This window comes from Peromyscus leucopus, chromosome 1, assembly GCF_004664715.2.
Source record: "Peromyscus leucopus breed LL Stock chromosome 1, UCI_PerLeu_2.1, whole genome shotgun sequence".
Taxonomy (NCBI): domain Eukaryota; kingdom Metazoa; phylum Chordata; class Mammalia; order Rodentia; family Cricetidae; genus Peromyscus; species Peromyscus leucopus.
In genome coordinates, this window is record NC_051063.1 from 151737834 (window position 1) to 151746002 (window position 8169).

The 8169-nt window shown below is 42.5% G+C and overlaps 1 pseudogene; it reads left to right on the forward strand.

The window, feature by feature from the left end:
- The first annotated feature begins 6396 nt into the window (after positions 1 to 6396).
- Positions 6397 to 7327, forward strand: LOC114708998 (annotated as a pseudogene).
- The last annotated feature ends 842 nt before the right edge of the window (positions 7328 to 8169 follow it).

Here is an 8169-nt window from a genome sequence, read left to right on the forward strand (position 1 = left end):
TCTGTCAAATGTTAATGGACTAGACATCGTTAATGTAATCTTGACTGTGTATATTGTATGTACTTATTGGATGTAATTTTTCTTGTATTTGTTATAAGCTTTTTTAATTTTAGACAAAATAAGGGGAAATGTGGTGGTATTGTGTTCCCCAAAATATTGTGCACCCTAATAAACTTGTCTGGGGTCAGAGACAGAACAGCCACTAGATACAAAGGTTAGAAAATGGTGGCACTCACTCCTTTAATCCTAGCATTCCAGAGGCAGAAATCCCTCTGGATCTCTGTGAGTTCAAGGCCACATTGGAAGCAGCCAGGCAGGGTGACACACGCCTTTAATCCCAGAAAGCAAGCCTTTTATCCCAGGGAGTGGTGGTAGAAATCAGAAAGGTATATAAGGTGTGAGGACCAGAAACTAGAAGCATTTGGCTGGTTAAGCTTTCAAGCTCTGGAGCAGTACAGTTCAGCTGAGACCCATTCTGGATGAGGACTCAGAGAGGCATCCAGTCTGAGGAAACAGGATCAGCTGAGGAATTGGCAAGGTGAGGTAGCTGTGGCTTATTCTGCTTCTCTGATCTTCCAGCATTCACCCCAATAACTAACCTCAGGTTTGTTTTTATTAATAAGACCTTTTAAGATTCCTGCTACAGGTAGGACATCTAAGCTGTCCTCACTGTAGATCACCAATGAGATTGACCAGGTGTTTGCATCCTCAGTGATCCCGTCTGCAAGATTTCCTGCTCAATGGCTTCTATCTTTCTGTCTATTCACAGGACAGCTACTTATCATATTTTACTAAAACCATTTCCCCAAAGCTGAAAAATGTTCTTCACGCTAAAGAAAAGATTCTTGTCAATTCATATACACCCACAATGGAGACATTTTAGGCATTATCAGAGTGCTGTGTGAACTGAGGGCTCTCAACATTTATTTCCATCCTGCTTCTCTCTCTCTCTTTCTCTCTCTCTCTCTCTCTCTCTCTCTCTCTCTCTCTCTCTCTCTCTCATACATACACACACACAGAGAGAGAGAAAGAGATAGAGAAAGAGAAGAGAGAAAGATAGAGAAGAGGGAGAGGAGAGAGGAGAGAGAAAGAGATAGAGAAGAGAGAAAGAGAGGAGAGAGAGAAAGAGATAGAGAACAGAGAAAGAGAGGAGAGAGAGAGAAGAGAGAAGAGAGAGGGGGTGCTTGGTCCTAGTCAGTACTCAGTCAGAGCTTGTGAGAGGAAGCAGACATCAACATCACCCCTGGAAAGACACTCCTGTTGGTATATTCTCTGGCCTAGGATAGTTCCTCACAGATAGATCATGTCTTTTTCATGGAGAAATGGATTGAAAGTCATTGATGAACTGTCCTAGTTTGATGTTTATTGCTGTGGTAAATCCCATGACCAAAAGAAGCTTGGAGAGGAAAGGGTATATTTTATCTTACAAGTCACAGTCCATCACAGAGGGGAGCCAAGGCAGGAAATCAAGACAGGAACCTGGAGGCAGGAGCTGATGCAGAGGCTGTAGAGGAGTGCTACTTACTGGTTTGCTTCCACAGCTTGCTCACTCTGCTTTCTTAAATAACCCAGGACTACTGCCCACAGGATGACATTGTCCAGAATGGGCTGGACCCATACACATTAATCACTAATGAGGAAAATGCCACTTGCCTACAGGGAAGTCTGAAGGAGGCAATCAATTAAGGTTCCATTTTCCCAGATGACTCAACATTTTGTCAAATTGACAAAAAACAATGCACAGAAGCTAACAGGTGCAGCCTTCTCTGTGGAGGCTCCCAATACAATGCTTCTGCTTAATATGAAACAAAATTACAGGGCTGCACATCCTCATCACACACCCACCGGCACAACTCAGGCTATCACTTACAATGTGGACACTGAGTAAACAGTACACAAACTATCAAGGTCACAGACATGTGCACCATATGTTTCCAAAGTAATGTGTGCACACATGAAGAAATCTGATTAGCCACAAGTACCAGAGTGTTTAACCATGCACAGAAACCAGAAAAAGTGGCCTTGGGAGCTGGGGAGTTGACTCAGGGGTTCAGAGCACTTGCTGCTCTTGCAGAAGACCCAGGTTCATCTCCCAGCACGTACAAGGTGGCTCACAACTATCTGTAACTCCGATTCCAGAGGTAATGATCGCCACTTGTGACCTCTCCAGGCATGCAGGTGCTGTATATACACACATGTAGGTAAAGGATTCATACACATAAAATAGTAAACAAACCATGTCAGAAAGATCAAAAATGAGATGTCCACCTTCCCCTCCACCCCAGTCTGTTCCCTCATCTTTTCTATTTATAGGACATGCTCACAAAAGATCTCTCATACCTTATTACCGATCTGTGTGAGTGAGACAGGCTTCCATAGCATCACTGAATTCTCTCAGTTGACTGCTTCATTAGTAGAGAACTGTCACGAAACTAATATATTTTACAAATAGAAGCTGTGAGTGTGTGTGTGTGTGTGTGTGTGTGTGTGTGTGTGCAAGAAGAGCATGTCAGCTCCAAGTGAGATGTCTCTTGGGCTCTGTGTTTGTGACACACATGAGTCCATAGTGTTAGGTGCTAAAAAAAAAAAAAAACAGCAATTACTAGTATAGGGTGTTAGGAACTTCTTCCTCAAAACCACACAGGTCTTCAGCATCCACTAAACCACACAAGTTACAATCTTTGCTTCTGTATTCTACATTCTCTAAGGGTAAAGGTGGTTGAATGGCCTATGATGAGCATCTCTAAAGCTCTAGCTACACGGTGCTTATGGTGATTTGAATGAGAATGTCCCCTATGAGCTCATAGATTTGGATGCTTGGTCACCAGAGTGTGGCACTATTTAAAAGGATTAAGAGGTGTGGCCTTGTTGGAGGAAGTGTGTCACTGGGGATGGGCTTTGAGGTTTGAAGGCCAGAGTCTCTCTCTTGACTAGCAGATCAGGATATAGTTCTCAACTACTTTTCTAACACCATTTCTGCCCGTGAGCCACCATGCTTCCTATCATGATGGTAATGGACTAAACCTATGAAACTAAAAGCAAGTCCCAAATAAATGGTTCCTAATAGTTGACATGTGTCTCTTCACAGCAAAAGAACACTGACTAAGAGAGTTCTTAAAATAAAATTTTGTGGTACAGGGAGGTGTCCTGACAAGGGCTCCCTTCTGCTCTACCTACGGGTGATACAGAATGTTCTTTCAGATACCAACAAAACCTCTGGTTATTATAGGGGACACTTGGCTGATGGCAAATGTAATAGTAATTTTGTTTTCTGCTGGTTATTTTCAGCAGTATAAAAGACTGTTGACTTCATTTATTTTCTCCACAAACCTATCATCATTCTTTGATTTTCAAATCATTCTTTTTTGCATGTGTGTATGTGTACCACCTATATGCAGTACCTGTGGAAATCAGAAGAGGGCATCAGATCCCCTCAAACTGGAGTTACAGATGTTTGGTAGACTTCACGTGGGTGCTGGGAACTGGACTCAGCTCTTCTGCAAGAACAGGAAGGGCACTTGACCACTGAGCCACTTCTCCATCTCATTAAATCATTCTTTTTTTCATGTGCCTTTTCTGTTAAGTTCTGCTTTAATTTTCTCTGTCCTGTGGTTGGTGTAATTCCACCAGCTCCTAGTTTATTAGCTGTTTTTGATGATTTGAACAAGTATCCCACATCATTTATCACTTTCATTAACTTCATGAAAATTTTCTCTATTGGTATGTATTTTGGCCTTTTGTTTTCTTTCCTTCCTTCCTTTTTTCCTTCCTTCCTTCCTTCTTTCTTTCTTCCCTTCCTTCCTTCCTCCCTCCCTCCCTCCTTCCTTTCTTCTTTTCTTTATCTTTTTTCATGGTTGGTTAGTTTTGAGATAGGACCTCACTGTGCACCCCAGGCAAGCCTTGAACTTACAATCCTTCTGCCTCTGACTCCCAAGTTATAGGCTTGCACTGCTACGTCCAACTGTAATTTTTCTTTAAAATGTTTGCACCATGAAGGCATCAACAAGATGGCTCCACAGATAAAAACCTTGCCATGTAAACCTTACCATCTCAGTCTGATCCCCTGAATCTATATAAAAGTAGAAGGAAAGAACCAACTCTACAAAGTTGTTCTCTAATGTATGCTATATGGCACATCACACACATAACAGTAATAAAATAAAATTTAAAGTTTGCATTATGTTTTCAGCTGAAGTTTTACAATAGCCAACATGGAGAAAGAACTTGAGTGGAAAAAAAGCTTTGTCGTGGCAAAAGGAGACAGACATGTTAAAATGAGGAGGGCTGTTTCATGATGACTAACTGTACAAGGGCCAGAGGATTGCTGCTGTGGTTCTTCAAATGATAAATTATCAGCCAGCAGTGATACCTGTACCCCTAAACCAAAGGTGACCTGCTTTTAAGAGAACATGTGAATTCTCCATACATTATCATCCAAGCACTCTCGTTATAATTGTTCCTGCAGTTGATGACTCTGGCCACACTAAGTTAGGAAGGGCTTCCAGGTCAAGGCTGACAGAGCAAGAAAATGTTAGTGATGGCAGATTCAGCTACAGAAGCCTGGTAACAGACTGTGACTGCCCCAATGACCCAACCCAGCCCACACCCCTAAATAAACCCTGCTCAAGTTCAAAGTCTCCTTTTTATTCCCAGGTTAGAAGTGACAGGACCAGTCCTCTCTCTTGCAAGGTCTCTGGCTAACTGAGGAATTTGTCCTTTCATCTGTTTCCCCAATCCAAGCCCCTAGGATGCTGTGTCACTTCTGCAGAGCCTGGGATGTGCCAGGCTCCACCTCCTGTCTGCTCCTTTTGGCAGGAATTAAGTATGCATAGCTACAGATGTGTGCGGGAAGATATCATCCACGCTTTGACAAAGAACCAAAATTATTCATATAATTTATCATCCCAGCCATCTTGAATGCTAACGAGAAGACTCGTTGATTAGAATTGTCAAGAAGCATTTGCACCCATGTCCTCGGCAGAAGGCTGCTCCTCCCAGATGCTCCCTTCCACTCAGCAGGCAGAGACTCTGCTTTCACAGGCTCCAGGGCCTTAAAGACACAAATGCAATAAAGCCAGCATCCCTCCCTTCCTCCTTTGCTTTGAAGAACAGTTTTCCAAGAGACTTTCAGATTTTGTTTTCTGGTAGAGGGTTGTGTCAGCCTTTTCTTTCCAGATTCCCATGAGAGCTTTAATACTGACCCGCCTGTCCGACATGTTTGACCCATCCTCCCAGCAGCAGAGTCCAGGCCTGGATGGTCTTCTGCCCAGGAAGAGATGCACAGGGGAGTGTGTGAGCTGCTAGCCATGTCACCCCCACTTGAACTTGAATGTGACTTTCCTGGCTTGCTGGAACTTAGCTCTGATGGAAAGACACATTGTAGAATCTCATTAACAGATGGAGTGGCAGCTTTAGAGACCGAAGAGTTTCCTCACTGTCAATGGTGTAAGAGGCAAAGCACCAAGACCATACGGAAAGAAATGTCTATCCCTCTGCTCACCTCACCTGCAAAGCCTTCACTTTCCAGCACTCCTCTAATGCCAGGAGCTTAGTCCATCCTCTGTTATTAATGTCTGAGTACCACAGACTGGGAAAATGATAAAGAAAGTGTATTTATTTGGGCCTGTGATTCTGATCGAAAGCTGATGGGCCACATATGGTGGTGGCCTTCTTGCTGGCAGCCTCCTGGGGCAGTATAGGACACCATGTGGTGAGAGACAGGGAGAGTAAGAGAGACCTTCCCAGCCTGCTGTTAGAGTGGATGACCCATTAGCCCATTAATCCTCAGTAGAATGGATTAATAAATGCATGAGGGCTTCTTAAAGTTTATACCCAGTTCCGTTGCTTAATATATCATAATGGGCATTAAATTTCAACAGTTTTGGAGGAAGCAAACCATATTCAAATCATAGCATACCCCTGGGGACAATATAAGTACTTCTTTAGAAAAAGATAAAGCTGTCTGCTTCACTGTTCTGCAGGCTGCCCAAGTCAGCTATAAATCTACCCCCAACACTAATTTTTAATCCATAAAGATGAGTAGATTTCTTTGATGTAGCATTTTGTCACCATATTCAATGTTTATAAATTAATCTTTAAGTTGTTGTATTGATTGGAAAATGCATTAAGGAAAAAAATCCATCTAATTATCCTCAGGCTAAAGGCTCAGTTAGATCTCCCACCAAGAATATGGAGGGTCAGAGTAGACTGATACTGAATTCTGCTCTGGTGATACTGTGGGTCCCAGTCACTGAGAGCAAATATGAGCTGGATGTAGAGTGACTTGGGTAAGCCTGGTTTGTGATTTTGCCTGAGCAGCGAGCTAGTGGGAGTGGAGCGCCCTGGCCATTGTCGCCATCACCTTCCTCCTCCCCACACTCCGGACAGCGGGGTGACTAGGCTGTCGGCCCTCGAGCCGAGACTTGTCCTTCCTTTAGTTCTCGGGAACTCCTGACCAACATGAGTGATGTAGAAGAGAACAACTTCGAGGGCAGAGAGTCTCGCTCTCAGTCAAAATCTCCAACGGGAACTCCTGCTCGCGTAAAATCAGAGAGCAGGTCAGATCTCGTAGTCCATCAAGAGTTTCCAAACATTCTGAATCCCATTCTCGATCAAGATAAAAATCCAGGTCAAGGTCAAGGAGGCAATCTCATAGACGCTACACTCGGTCCCGGTCCCATTCTCATAGAAGACGATCTCGAAGTAGATCCTATACACCAGAGTATCGTCGACGAAGAAGCCGGAGTCACTCTCCAATGTCTAATCGCAGAAGACATACAGGCAGCAGGGAAAATCCAGATCCCAACACTTGCCTGGGTGTCTTTGGCCTCAGTTTATACACAACAGAGAGAGATCTTCATGAAGTATTCTCTCGATACGGACCATTGAGTGGTGTCAATGTAGTTTATGATCAGTGAACTGGAAGGTCACGCAGATTTGCTTTTGTGTATTTTGAGAGGATAGATGACTCTAAGGAGGCTATGGAAAGGGCAAATGGAATGGAGCTGGATGGTAGAAGAATTCGTGTGGGTTATTCTATCACCAAGAGAGCACACATGCCTACTCCAGGCATTTACATGGGCAGACCGACTCATAGTGGTTGTGGAGGAGGCGTCGGTGGAGGTGGTGGTGGTGGTGGTAGACGACGGGATTCTTACTATGATAGAGGATATGATCGAGGCTATGACAGATATGAAGATTATGATTACCGGTACAGAAGAAGGTCACCTTCTCCTTATTACAGTCGATACAGGTCATGGTCAAGATCTCGTTCCTATAGCCCAAGTCGCTATTAATAATGGAGTGGTTATGGCCAAGGACTCCCCACGCCCTTTTTCCCCCCTTTCCCCTTTGATTCTGGATTTCCAAGCTTACAATGCTTCCTAGTCCTAAAAACAAAACAAAAAACCTAGTTTATTTCATCTATCGTGTGGCCAGTTGTATTGCTGTTTTCCACCCTTTGTTATACTCTTAAAGGTGTAATTGTCATGTAAGTCCTTGAACATCTGAGTAAAAAGGAGCCCAGTGTTAGACTTTGTGGTTCTTCTCTGCCTTTCCTATGAGGAAAAAAATGATCTTTTGAAAGCTTTTGTGACGAATATTGTAGTAGATGTCCTTTTATTAGAAATCTGCAGTTATAACAAACTGCTTTTTAACCTTCTTTGGGGAAAGATAAATAACACTTGAAGTAGATCAGTCATGTCAAGTTTGTCTGGAGTGGCATGGAACAGGATTAGTTGAGTGTAGAAAGTTTGAAGCTGTAGGAGAAAAATATGAAGAATGTAACTTTGAACCTAAAAAATTAAGTCACCTTTTAGGAATTAAAAGCTTGTATATTCCTATAAAACTTGTTATATTTGAAGTTACATGTTAAACCTTATAAACTTAAAGTGTGATTTTTATGTTAAATTTACAGAAACTTAAGTGTTCCCTTAATCACTGAAGGAAAACCTTTATTTATTACCTAGAACAATTGTATAACTTGCTGTTAGAAATTTTGGTATTGTTGGTTATTGGTCTCATGGGTTATTGTATTGAATAGGATCCTAAAATTCATGTGGGGAAGAGTAATTTCAAATAAAAGTTAATTTGAAAAAAAAAAACCTGGTTTGTAAAATGTTCTGGGATCTTATGAAGGACTAGGTAGAGCAGAATGTTCTTATGGGAAGT